Source organism: Anomaloglossus baeobatrachus, chromosome 2 (genome assembly GCF_048569485.1).
Source record: "Anomaloglossus baeobatrachus isolate aAnoBae1 chromosome 2, aAnoBae1.hap1, whole genome shotgun sequence".
Classification (NCBI taxonomy): Eukaryota; Metazoa; Chordata; class Amphibia; order Anura; family Aromobatidae; genus Anomaloglossus; species Anomaloglossus baeobatrachus.
Genome location: NC_134354.1, coordinates 341,851,357 through 341,864,950, shown reverse-complemented (window position 1 = coordinate 341,864,950; position 13,594 = coordinate 341,851,357). Strand labels below are relative to the sequence as shown.

At 39.6% G+C, this 13,594-nt stretch overlaps 1 non-coding gene across 1 annotated transcript; it reads right to left on the bottom strand.

Annotated features, from left to right (window-relative positions):
- Positions 1–9,871: 9,871 nt before the first annotated feature.
- Positions 9,872–9,944, bottom strand: TRNAV-AAC (transfer RNA valine (anticodon AAC)). The gene has a single exon. It is a non-coding gene; the product is annotated as a tRNA-Val (tRNA).
- Positions 9,945–13,594: the final 3,650 nt, after the last annotated feature.

The window sequence follows — 13,594 nt, the reverse complement described above, 5'->3', positions numbered from 1 at the left end:
ATTCATTTAGCTGGATAACTGGACTTAAAGGGGTATTCCATCTCCAAGATCCTATCCCCAATATATAGTAGGTGGAATAGCAATAATATCAGCAAATACCAAGATTTGGAAATGTAGAATAGTTCTCCTGATTAGGCATGCCCTTTCCTCATGAGCAGGGCATTGCAGCTTTGCAGCTTTGGTAGCAACCGTTACGACATGAACTCTGCTGCTGTGGACCCGGGGAGAGTGGGTGCAGATTCATTGCTCCCACACTCCTCACATGGAGGGTCTGCACTCCTAGAAAATGGGGGATACGTTCCCGATTTTTCCTTACAATAAATTTGTGAAAGAGGGAATGTTTTGAGGAGTTTTCTTTCAAATACATTTTTGTTGTCGATTTTTTTTTTGTTAGTACTGACAGTTTGTGTTGTCAGGTATCTGACAGACGCCATGACATCATAAACTGCTGGGCTTGATGTCAGGTGATACAACTAGTATCAACCCCATTTACTACCCCGTTTGCCACTGCACCAGGGCACGGGGTGAGCTGTGGTGAAGCGCCAGGATTGGCGCATCTAGTGGATGCGCCACGTCTGGGGTGCCTGTGGCCTGCTATTTTTAGGCTGTGAAGGCCCAATAACTATGGACCTTCCCACCCTGAGAATACCAGACCACAGCTGTCCGCTTTACCTTGGCTGGTGATCCAATTTGGGGGGGACCCTACTTTTTTTTTGTAATTATTATTATTTATAAAATAATTATAAAAAAAGAGCCTGGGGTGACCTCCACATTGGATCCCCAACCACGGTAAAGCTGCCAGCTGTGGTTTTCAGGCTACAGCCGTCTGCTTTACCCTAGCTGGCTATCAAAAATGGGGGGACCCAACATCATTTTTTTTAACTATTTTTTAAATAAAAAAAATTAATGGGCTTCCCTGTATTTTGATTGCCAGCCAAGGTAACGCCAGGCAGATGGGGGTGGCAACCCATAGCTGTCTGCTTTATCTGCACTGAGAATCAAAAATACCGCGGAGCGCTACGTCATTTTTTTTAAAGATTTCTTTTTACAGCACTGTCATGTCAGGCAATCAAAATACAGGGAAGCCCTTTTTGTTTTTAGTTATTTAAATAAATAATTAAAAAAAATATATATGGGCTCCCACTGCATTTTTTGTATTGCTAGCTAAGGGTAATCCAAGCAGCTACTGGCTGCTAATCCCCACTGCTTGGTGTTACCTTCACTGGCAATGGAAAATCCAGGTAAGCATTTTTTTATTTTTTTTGCCAAAAAACTACAAAAAAATGACGTGGGCTTCTTCATATTTTTGTATGCTAGCCAGGTACAGCAGGCAGGTACGGGCTGCCCGTAACCCCCAGCTGCCTATTTGTACCCGGCTGGGAACTAAAAATATAGGGAAGCCCTTTTTTTAATTAATTCATGAATTTTATGAAATAATTAAAAAAAAAACAAAAAAACGACGTGGGCTTCGCCCCATTTTTGTGTCCAGCCGGGTACAACTAGGCAGCTGGGGATTGGAATCCACAGCACAGGTTAACCCGAGGTTTCTGGGCTCCTCTGCTGCGAATTGCAGTCCGCAGCCGCCCCAGAAAATGGTGCTCTCATAGAAGCGCCATCATCTGGCGCTGTATCCAACTCTTCCAACAGCCCTGGAGCCGGGTGGCTTGTTGGGTAATCATGAGTTAATACTGGCTTTGTTTTACTAGCCAGTATTAAGCCAGAGATTCTTAATGTCAGGCACGTTTGACCCGGCCATTAAGAATCTCCAATAAAGGGTTAAAAAAAAACACCACACAGAAAAAAAATACTTTAATAGAAATAAATACACAGACACATTAGAGACTCCATCTTTATTACCCCTTGTCAGCCCTCCACGATCCTGCTCTTATGTCTTCTTTCTCCTTCAACACATGCAGCTCTGTCTGCTCCATCAAACAGCACAGCTGCATGGGGGAAGACGCTGTGCTCCGTGCAGAAATCACTCTGTGAGAGTGACCACAGGCTCCCGGCTGTAAGCGGTGGCACGGGTTGCCATAGCAACGCTGCTCCGATCACGTGATTCCGGTGCCGCTGCGTGCTGGTAGCGGGACGTCCCTGTCACCGCTACCAAGCACGTTGCTATGGCAACGGTGATCTCCGTGATTGACCGGCTGTGTCAGCCGGTCAGGAGCCGGCTTCTGCGGACGCTGGTAACTACGGTAAACATCGGGTAACCAAGAAGCCCTTTCCTTGGTTACCCGATGTTTACCGTAGTTACCAGCGTCCGCCGCTCTCACGCTGCCAGTGCCAGCCCCCTGCACACATAGCCAGACTACACATCGGGTTAAATTAACCCAATGTGTACTCTGGCTAGGAGTGCAGGGAGCCAGCGCTAAGCAGTGTGCGCTTGTAACCAAGGTAAATATCGGGTTGGTTACCCGATATTTAACTTAGTTACCAAGCGCAGCATCGCTTCCACGCATCGCTGCTGGCTGGGGGCTGTGGTCACTGGTTGCTGGTGAGATCTGCCTGTGTGACAGCTCACCAGCAACCCGTGTAGCGACGCTCCAGCGATCCCTGCCAGGTCAGGTTGCTGGTGGGATAGCTGGAGCGTCGCTTAGTGTGACAGTACCTTAAGTGAACGGGGAAGCAGAGCGGGGAGTCGAGCTAGAGCACTGTGTAACAGAGATGCAATGACAGGTCCTACATGACGCGTGATAGTCATGTGACCAGTCTGTAGCCAATGAGATAACAGGCACGTGACTGGTCACATGGATATTTTTCACGTCACGATAGGTCCTGCATCACTGCTGGCAGTGCTGGTTACCGGGAGGATTCAGCGATCATCAGATGGAATAGCGGCAGGAGACAGAGTGCAGGAGGGATCGCGGGGACCGGTAAGTGTTATGGCAATGTTTATTAACTGTATGTGTACATTTATAATGTGTTTTTATGTGTTTGTCATTGCCTCCTATTGTTCCCTATGCGGTTCGAGTTCGGTTCGTCGAACGTTCGCCGAACCGAACTCGAACGAGACTTTCGTTCAGCGAACCGAACTCGAGCCGAACCACGGCCAGTTCGCTCATCTCTAATTAACAGTCATTATGAAGTCACAGTATCCACACATTATCCACACACGGAGTCAAAGTTAACAACAATGGTAACTGGCAGTTAATTTATACAGTTAGGTCCAGAAATATTTGGACAGTGACACAAGTTTTGTTATTTTAGTTGTTTACAAAAACATGTTCAGAAATACAATTATATATATAATATGGGCTGAAAGTGCACACTCCCAGCTGCAATATGAGTGTTTTCACATCCAAATCGGAGAAAGGGTTTAGGAATCATAGCTCTGTAATGCATAGCCTCCTCTTTTTCAAGGGACCAAAAGTAATTGGACAAGGGACTCTAAGGGCTGCAATTAACTCTGAAGGCATCTCCCTCGTTAACCTGTAATCAATGAAGTAGTTAAAAGGTCTGGGGTTGATTACAGGTGTGTGGTTTTGCATTTGGAAGCTGTTGCTGTGACCAGACAACATGCGGTCTAAGGAACTCTAAATTGAGGTGAAGCAGAACATCCTGAGGCTGAAAAAAAAGAAAAAATCCATCAGAGAGATAGCAGACATGCTTGGAGTAGCAAAATCAACAGTCGGGTACATTCTGAGAAAAAAGGAATTGACTGGTGAGCTTGGGAACTCAAAAAGGCCTGGGCGTCCACAGATGAGAACAGTGGTGGATGATCGCCGCATACTTTCTTTGGTGAAGAAGAACCCGTTCACAACATCAACTGAAGCCCAGAACACTCTCAGTGAAGTAGGTGTATCTGTCTCTAAGTCATCAGTAAAGAGAAGACTCCATGAAAGTAAATACAAAGGGTTCACATCTAGATGCAAACCATTCATCAATTCCAAAAATAGACAGGTTAGAGTTAAATTTGCTGAAAAACACCTCATGAACCCAGCTCAGTTCTGGAAAAGTATTCTATGGACAGATGAGACCAAGATCAACCTGTACCAGAATGATGGGAAGAAAAAAGTTTGGAGAAGAAAGGGAACGGTACATGATCCAAGGCACACCACATCCTCTGTAAAACATGGTGGAGGCAACGTGATGGCATGGGCATGCATGGCTTTCAATGGCACTGGGTCACTTGTGTTTATTGATGTCATAACAGCAGACAAGAGTAGCCGGATGAATTCTGAAGTGTACCGGGATATACTTTCAGCCCAGATTCAGCCAAATGCCGCAAAGTTGATCCGACGGCGCTTCATAGTACAGATGGACAATGACCCCAAGCATACAGCCAAAGCTACCCAGGAGTTCATGAGTGCAAAAAAGTGGAACATTCTGCAATGGCCAAGTCAATCACCAGATCTTAACCCAATTGAGCATGCATTTCACTTGCTCAAATCCAGACTTAAGATGGAAAGACCCACAAACAAGCAAGACCTGAAGGCTGCGGCTGTAAAGGCCTGGCAAAGCATTAAGAAGGAGGAAACCCAGCGTTTGGTGATGTCCATGGGTTCCAGACTTAAGGCAGTGATTGCCTCCAAAGGATTCGCAACAAAATATTGAAAATAAAAATATTTTGTTTGGGTTTGGTTTATTTGTCCAATTACTTTTGACCTCCTAAAATGTGGAGTGTTTGTAAAGAAATGTGTACAATTCCTACAATTTCTATCAGATATTTTTGTTCAAACCTTCAAATTAAACGTTACAATCTGCACTTGAATTCTATTGTAAAGGTTTCATTTCAAATCCAATGTGGTGGCATGCAGAGCCCAACTCGCGAAAATTGTGTCACTGTCCAAATATTTCTGGACCTAACTGTATATTGTGGAAAATTATATGGGCCACAATATGGTGGCAAGGGAGACTTATTTAATATATATTTTTTAATAATAAATCATGAGGTCTCTGCGGAGATTCAGACCATTAGGGAAAGTAGTTCCTAGTCTGAATATCCACCAGACCTCTCTTTTACGTAAAAATTTTTCTAAGTTACCCCCTCTATAAGACTTCTGTATTTTTTCTATGCCATATACTCGTAGGGTGTCAAATTGTCCATTGTGTTTATTAATGAAGTGTTTTGATAATTTGGAGGTGCCTCTGGAAGTTTTTTTTGTGTGTTATGTCGTACAGATGTTCCTTAATGCATATATGCAGTTCCCGTTTAGTACTACCTATATATTTTAATTTGCAGATTGTGCATTCTGCCAAGTAGATAATATATGTACTTCTACAGTTTATAAAGGTTTTAATTGCATAGCTACTACTGGCATTACTATTATCAAAGGATGTGATATTTTTAGAAGCTAATGGACATAATTTGCAATGTTTCCTGGCACATTGGTAGAAACCTTTTTAAGGATAACCAGTTAGTGCCTATAAGGTTCAATTTCTTACTGATAATTTCACTTGGGGATAATTTGTCACCCAGAGAGGTTGATCGTTTAGCAACCACTCTACAGTTGTTATCAAGAATTTTTTTCAGAACTCTGTCTGTTTTTAATGTATTTAAATTACGATAAAAGATTTTACGTATATCATTAAATTGGTTGCTGTATTATATTGCAAGGGTAATGACTGAATTAGTGGTAGATCGATTCTTAGATGAATTATGGGGATGAACTTTAGTCGGAGTGATTAGAGATTTTACGATTTTTTTGTGCTCTATTGAGCATCCAGTTCTTATATCCTCTGTTTCTAAGTCTAGAAATAATTGTATTTATTTCAGTTTGTAAAGTTGTTTGTGAATTACAATTCCTATAAGCACGTTCAGTTTCCCCTACTGGTATAGCTTTAATAGTATGTATTGTGTGATGGCTTGCTGCATGCAATATGGTGTTACCTGATACTTCTTTTCTATGGGTGCATGTTTTAATGTAACCATTACTATGCCCTGTCAGCCGCAAATCAAGGAACTCCACAGCAAGTTGCTGGAAGATCCCTTTAAATTTTATGTTGAGAGGATTATTGTTTAAATAGGTAGTGAGGTCTGATACGAGAGACCCACCGCCTGCCCACACCAGGAGGGCATCATCGATGAATCTCCCGTACCAGACCACACACTCTGCAAATGGATTGTCATCGCTGTAAATATACATTTCCTCCCACCAACTCATAACTTGGTTTGCGACTGACGGGGAATATTTAGCACCCATAGATACTCCTACCCTTTGGATGTAAAATTTAGAATCAAATAGAAAGTAGTTATTAGCCATAAGAAACTTAATGGTGTCCAATATGAACAACACCTTTTCATTGTCAAAATTCGAATATTTTACCAAATGATGTTGAACCGCCATTAATGCTACCTGCTGGGGTATTGAATATAAAGAGATGACATCTGCTGTTATCCACCCATAACCATTCTGCCATTTGATGTTTTTGATTCCATCCAAGACACTGATAGTGTCTCTAAGGTAACCTGGGACTCGACGGGCCAGAGGCTGCAACACCGAATCAATCCATTGTCCAAGCCTCTCACCCACCGAGCTAATACCTGACACTATAGACCGCATGGGAGGTGGATTTTCCCCTTTGTGTGTTTTAGGTAATGCGTATAAAATGGGTATTTTGGGGGTATCAATTTTGAAATATTCTGCATGTTTTTTACTATAACAACCAAGGGAGGCCCCTTCACTTATTAACTTGTGAATTTTTTTGTTGATGATAAGGGTGGGAACGGTGACAACAGGGGCATATGTATTATTATCTGATAACAAAAGATACATCCAATCGATATAATCAGTCCTATCCATTAGTACCACTGATCCCCCCTTATCAGATTTTTTGATGATAAAATTACTATTATTTTCTAGTTGATGTAGTGCCTCCCTCTGCTGGACATTCAAGATATTGAGATTGGTGTTTTTGCCCGAATCAAGCAGTAATCTCAAATCCCTTTCCATATTTTTTTGAAAATCAACTATGGCTTCACATCTTTCATTTAAGGGATAAAAATCTGGATTGGGGACTCGAGCTGCAATATTGCTATCAAAGGGGGACTCTGGTTTGTGTTGATTATCTAGGTCTTCCAATGACAATAATGCAAATTGTTCTCTAAAATTAAAATTTGCATACACATTTTCATGCTTAGCCTTATTAGTGTTTAATTGTGCATCAGCCTCATCACAAAAGTGTTTCTTTATAACAACATTATGAACAAATCTATTGATATCACACAATGTACCAAAAAAATCAAAATTGTTCGTTGGGGCAAAATTTAAACCTAGTGCAAGAAGTGCTCTTTGTGTTTCTGACACATTATGTGACGACAAATTAATGACATCAAAATTGACATCTAGATCTAAGTCCTTTTTGGACGTAGGGCATAACCTTTTGGATTTATGCTTCCTACCTCATCTTCTACATTTCTTTTGAAATTTTTCTGTTTTCTGTAGTAGTTTTTTGAAGGTGGAAATGTTGATTCAACAGATGATTCATCAGTAGTGTATCCCATAGACGTGTCCAGATCAGAGGAACCAAATGAGACTTTAGATTTCATTTTGGGAGTTTTTAGTATGGAGCGCGGGCTTTTCCATTTATTTGCATTCTCCCATCTGCCCCATTCATAGACTTGGTTAGATGAATAGTCATGTAAGTCCCTATTAAGCTTGCGTTTTTTCATGTCCATAATACTTGATTCAATTTTATCAACAGATACTTGTATGCGATTAATAGTTTCCAGAAAATCTTCTTCCGAAACAGTAGATTTAAATGTAGATTTTGCTTCATCCAAACCTGTCTGGGTCTCTTTAAGTGTGATCTCTTCATGTTCGATAATTAGACCCATGAGCTTCAGAGAGCATAAAGATAATATATCATTCCATTTGGAGACAAATTCTCGGAATAGACTGTGTTGGGAATTTTTTTCAGGCGTAAGCCCCTTGGAATAATAGACTTTTCAGCATAGTTCGTTAAGGTGGTTACATTCCACCAAATTCTATTTTCTTTTTCTGCTAATTTTTGCAATGTTTTCACAGATTCATCGCATGATACAGAAATGGCAGGTGCATGCGTGTTTGTAGCACCAAATAGTAACTTTGCTTTATCTAGGCGTTGGCTACGGCCATTCATCTTACTGGTTAGATGAACAAAATGGGTTAAGTCCAGAAAGGTAACAACGTTGTATGCTCAATTAGTATGGAAAGCAAAGCCACGGGAGTCCCGAAAGGCAGAAAATAATACAGTAATATATATCTGCTCACCGTGTGTAGGCTCAGTCCTGGTTGTCCACTGGAGCACGGGCAGGCACTGCCACAGCCTAGTATTGCAGATGAAAAAGAAGGGATGTCCAGCTCTTCAGGCAGAGAAACCAAGGTCTTTAATTCATCATGCATATACAACAAAAAACATCACCAGCACTACGCGTTTCAGGCGAAACACTTATTTCAACACCACGAACAGATTGGTTTTTCTGGGGATTGAACCTAGGACTTTTGGCGTGTTAAGCAGACGTGATGACCACTACACTATGAAACCTGATGGTAAGTTACTGTGTATTGGCTAGCAGAGCAGAATTGTTACTGACGGGGCCTTTTTATTGCTGAAGGAAAGTATTTTTGGTTAATGAAACATTTACAATTTTTATTACATATTATTCCAGTTTTATTCCTACAAAGGTTTTTTGCTTAAATTGAAGTTTATGTTGAATTTGTTGCTTTTTTCTCCATAGTTTGGTCTTTTGCTTTTGTATTTATGGGAACAATATATTTTGAAACAAGCAGGATTTTTATAATATGGGATTATGTTTTCTGCTAAAATGGTCAATAAAAAAGAAACCCAAAATCGTAGTTCTCTTAGTGATGGAAGCCAAAATGTATTGTCATTTGGCAACGAAACCAAGAATATCAAATCTTACAGGTTGATAGGAAATTACTTCAACACCAAAAACGGATTGGTTTCACTGGGGATTGAACACAAAACGTTCTGCATGTGAAGCAGATTTGATGACCACTACACTATGATACCTGTGAAATATTGCAAAGTAATGGCAATTAGAGACGAGTTTTGACCGCCAGGGGAAAAAAAACAAATTCATAGCTCTGTTGGTGATGGTAGCCAAAACATCCCGTCATTCAGCAACAAAACCAAGAACTTCATATATTGCAGGTTGATAGGGTTTTATTTCAACACCATGAACAGATTGGTTTTACTGGGGAATAAACCAAGGACCTTCTGCGTGTCAAGCAGACGTGATGACCACTACACTATGAAACCTGATGGTAAGTTACTGTGTATTGGCTAGCAGAGCAGAATTGTGACTGACGGGGCCTTTTTATTGCTGAAGGAAAATATTTTTGGTTAATGAAACATTTACAATTTTTATTACATATTTTACCAGTTTTATTCCTACAAAGGGATTTTGCTTAAATTGAAGTTTACATTGAATGTGTTACTTTTTTTCTACATAGTTTAGTCGTTTGCTTTTGTATTTATGGGAACTAAATATTTTGAAACAAACAGGATTTTTGTAATATGGGATTGTTTTCTGCTAAAATGGTCAATAAAAAAGAAACCCAAAATCGTAGTTCTCCTTGTGACAGAAGCCAAAATGTATTGCATTTGGCAACGAAACCAAGAATTTCATATCTTACGGGTTGATAGGAAATTACTTCAACACTGAAAACAGATTGGTTTCACAGGGGATTGAACACAAAACGTTCTGCATGTGAAGCAGATTTGATGACCACTACACTATGATACCTTTGAAATCCTGCAAAGTAATGGCAATTAAAAACGAGTTTTGACCGCCAGGGAAAAAAAAAACAAATTCGTAGCTCTGTTGGTAATGGAAGCCAAAACATCCCGTCATTCAGCAACAAAGCCAAGAACTTCATATATTGTAGTTAGATAGGGTATTATTTCAACACCAAGCACAGATTGGTTTCACTGGGGATTGAACCCAGGACCTTCTGCGTGTTAAGCAGACGTGATGACCACTACACTATGAAACCTTACAAAGAGTTATAGAGTATTGGATATCGGAGCAGAATTGTGACTGACCGGGCCTTTTTATTGCTGAAGGAAAGTATTTTTGGTTAATGAAACATTTACAATTTTTATTACATATTATACCAGTTTTATTCCTACAAAGGTTTTTTGCTTAAATTGAAGTTTATATTGAATGTGTTACTTTTTTCTACATAGTTTGGTCTTTTGCTTTTGTATTTATGGGAACAATATATTTTGAAATAAACAGGATTTTTATAATATGGGATTATGTTTTCTGCTAAAATGGTCAATAAAAAAGAAACCCAAAATCGTAGTTCTCTTGGTGATGGAAGCCAAAATGTATTGTCATTTGGCAACGAAACCAAGAATATCATATCTTACAGGTTGATAGGAAATTACTTCAACACCGAAAACAGATTGGTTTCACTGGGGATTGAACCAAGGACCTTCCGCGTGTGAAGCAGACGTGATTACCACTACACTATGAAACCTGAGAAATCCTGCAAAGTAATGGCAATTAGAGACGAGTTTGACCGCCAGGGAAAAAAAAAAAAAAATAATTCGTAGTTCTGTTGGTGATGGAAGCAAAAACAACCCGTCATTCGGCAACAAAGCCAAGAACGTCATAAATTGTAGTTGGATAGGGTATTATTTCAACACAAAGAACAGATTTGTTTCACTGGGGATTGAAGCCAGGAACGTCTGCGTATAACGCAGACGTGATGACCACTACACTAAGAAACCTGACAAAAAGTTATAGAGTATTGGCTATCGGAGCAGAATTGTGACTGACAGGGCCTTTTTATTGCTGAAGGAAAGTATTTTTGGTTAATAATACATTTACAATTTTTATTACATATTTTACCAGTTTTATTCTAACAAAGGGATTTTGCTTAAGTTGAAGTTCATATTGAATGTGTTACTTTTTTCTCTATAGTTTGGTCTTTTGCTTTTGTATTTATGGGAACTATATATTTTGAAACAAATAGGATTTTTATAATATGAGATTATGTTTTCTGCTAAAATGGTCAATAAAATAGAAACCCAAAATCGTAGTTCTCTTGGTGATGGAAGCCAAACTGTATTGTCATTTGGCAACGCAACCAAGAATTTCATATATTACAGGTTGATAGCAATTTACTTCAGCAGCAAAAATGGCTTGTTTTGTACTGGGGATTGAACCCAGGACCTTCTGCATGTGAAGCAGACATGATGCCAGCTACACTATGAAACATGTGAAATTCTGCAAAGTAATGGCAATTAGAGACATGTTTTGACCGCCAGAGAAAAAAAGAAAAAAATTCGTAGTTCTGTTGGTGATGGAAGCCAAAACATCCCGTTATTCGGCAACAAAGCCAAGAACTTTATATATTGCAGGTTGATAGGGCATTATTTCAACACCAAGAACATTTGATAATTTAAAGTTTTTATTGAATGTGTTACTTTTTTCTACATAGTTTATTCTTTTGCTTTTGTATTTATGGGAACTATATTTTTTGAAACAAACAGGATTTTTATAATATGGGATTGATTATGTTTTCTGCTAAAATGGTCATTAATAAAACCCCCCAAAATCGTAGTTCTCCTTGTGATAAAAGCCAAAATGTATTGTCATTTGGCAACGAAACCAAAAACTTCATATATTACAAGTCGATAAGAAACCAACGGATTGGTTTTACTAAGGATTGAACCCAGGACTTTCTGCTTGTGAAGCAGACATGCTGACCAATACACTATGAAACCTTTGAAATACTGCAATGTAATGCCAATTAGAGACGAGTTTTGACTGCCAGGGGAAAAAAATCAAATATACATTTTGAAACAAACAGGATTTTTATAATATGGGATTATGTTTTCTGCTAAAATGGTCATTAATAAAACCCCCCAAAATCGTAGTTCTCCTTGTGATAAAAGCCAAAATGTATTGTCATTTGGCAACGAAACCAAGAATTTCATATCTTACAGGTTAATAGGATATTACTTCAACACCGAAAATAGATTGGTTTCACTGGGGATTGAACCCAGAACGTTCTGCATGTGTAACTGGCTTGATGACCACCAAACTAGAAAACCTGTGAAATCCTGCAAAGTAACGGCAATTAGAGATGAGTTTTAACTGCCAGGGGAAAAAAAAAAATTCGTAGTTCTGTTGGTGATGGAAGCCAAAACATCCCGTCATTCAGCAACAAAGCCAAAAACTTTTTATATTGTAGTAGGGTAGGGTATTATTTCAACACCAAGAACAGATTGGTTTCACTGGAGATTGAACACAGGACCATCCGCAAGTTAAGCAGACGTGATGACCACTACACTATGAATCGTGGCAAAAAGTTATAGAGTATTGGCTATCGGAGCAGAATTGTGACTGATGGGGCCTTTTTATTGCTGAAGGAAAGTATTTTTGGTTAATGAAACATTTACAATTTTTATTACATATTTTACCAGATTTATTCCTACAAAGGGATTTTGCTTAAATTGAAGTTTATATTGAATGTGTTACTTTTTTCTCCATAGTTTGGTCTTTTGCTTTTGTGTTTATTTGAACTATATATTTTGAAACAAACAGGATTTTTATAATATGGGATTATGTTTTCTGCTAAAATGGTCAATAAAAAAGAAACCCAAAATCGTAGTTCTCTTGGTGATGGAAGCCAAAATGTAATGTCATTTGGCAACTCAACCAAGAATATCATATCTTACAAGTCGATAGGAAATTACTTCAACACCGAAAACGGATTGGTTTCACTGGGGATTGAACCCAGAACCTTCTTTGTGTGAAGCAAACGTGATGACCACTACTCTATGAAACCTTTAAAATCCTGCAAAGTAATGGCAATTAGAGACGAGTTTTGACCGCCAGAGAAAAAAAAACAAATTCGTAACTCTGTTGGTGATGGAAGCCAAAACATCCCGTCATTCAGCAACAAAGACAAGAACTTCATATATTGCAGGTTGATAGGATTTTGCTTCAACACCATGAACAGATTGGTTTCACTGGGGATTGAACCCAGAACCTTTTGCATGTGAAGCAGACGTCATTTCCAATACACTAAGAAACCTGAGACATTCTGCAAAGTAATGGCAATTAGAGAAGAGTTTTGACTGCCATGGAACTAAACCAAAATTTGTAGTTCTCTTGGTGATGGAAGCCTAAACGTACTGTTATCCGGTTATGAAGCTAAGAACTTCATATATAGAGATGAGTGAACCGCCTGCGATTCAGCTCAAGTTCGGTTCGCCGAACCGAGATTTGGTTCGAGTTCGGTTCGGTGAACCGCTCGAACCCCATAGGAAACAATGGGAGGCAATCACCAACACATAAAAACACATTATAAATGTACACATACAGTTAATAAACATTGCCATAACACTTACCTGTGCCCGTGATCTGTCCTGCACTCTGTCTCCTGCCGCTATTCCATCTGATGATCGCTGAATCTTCCCGGTAACCAGCACTGCCAGCAGTGATGCAGGACCTATTGTGACGTCAAAATAGCCATGTGACCAGTCACGTGTCTATTATCTCTTTGGCTACAGACTGGTCACATGACTATGACGCTGACATGCTAGGACCTGTCATTGCATCTCTCTGTTACGCTCCAGCGATCCCACCAGCAACCTGACCTGGCAGGGATCGCTGGAGCTTCGCTAC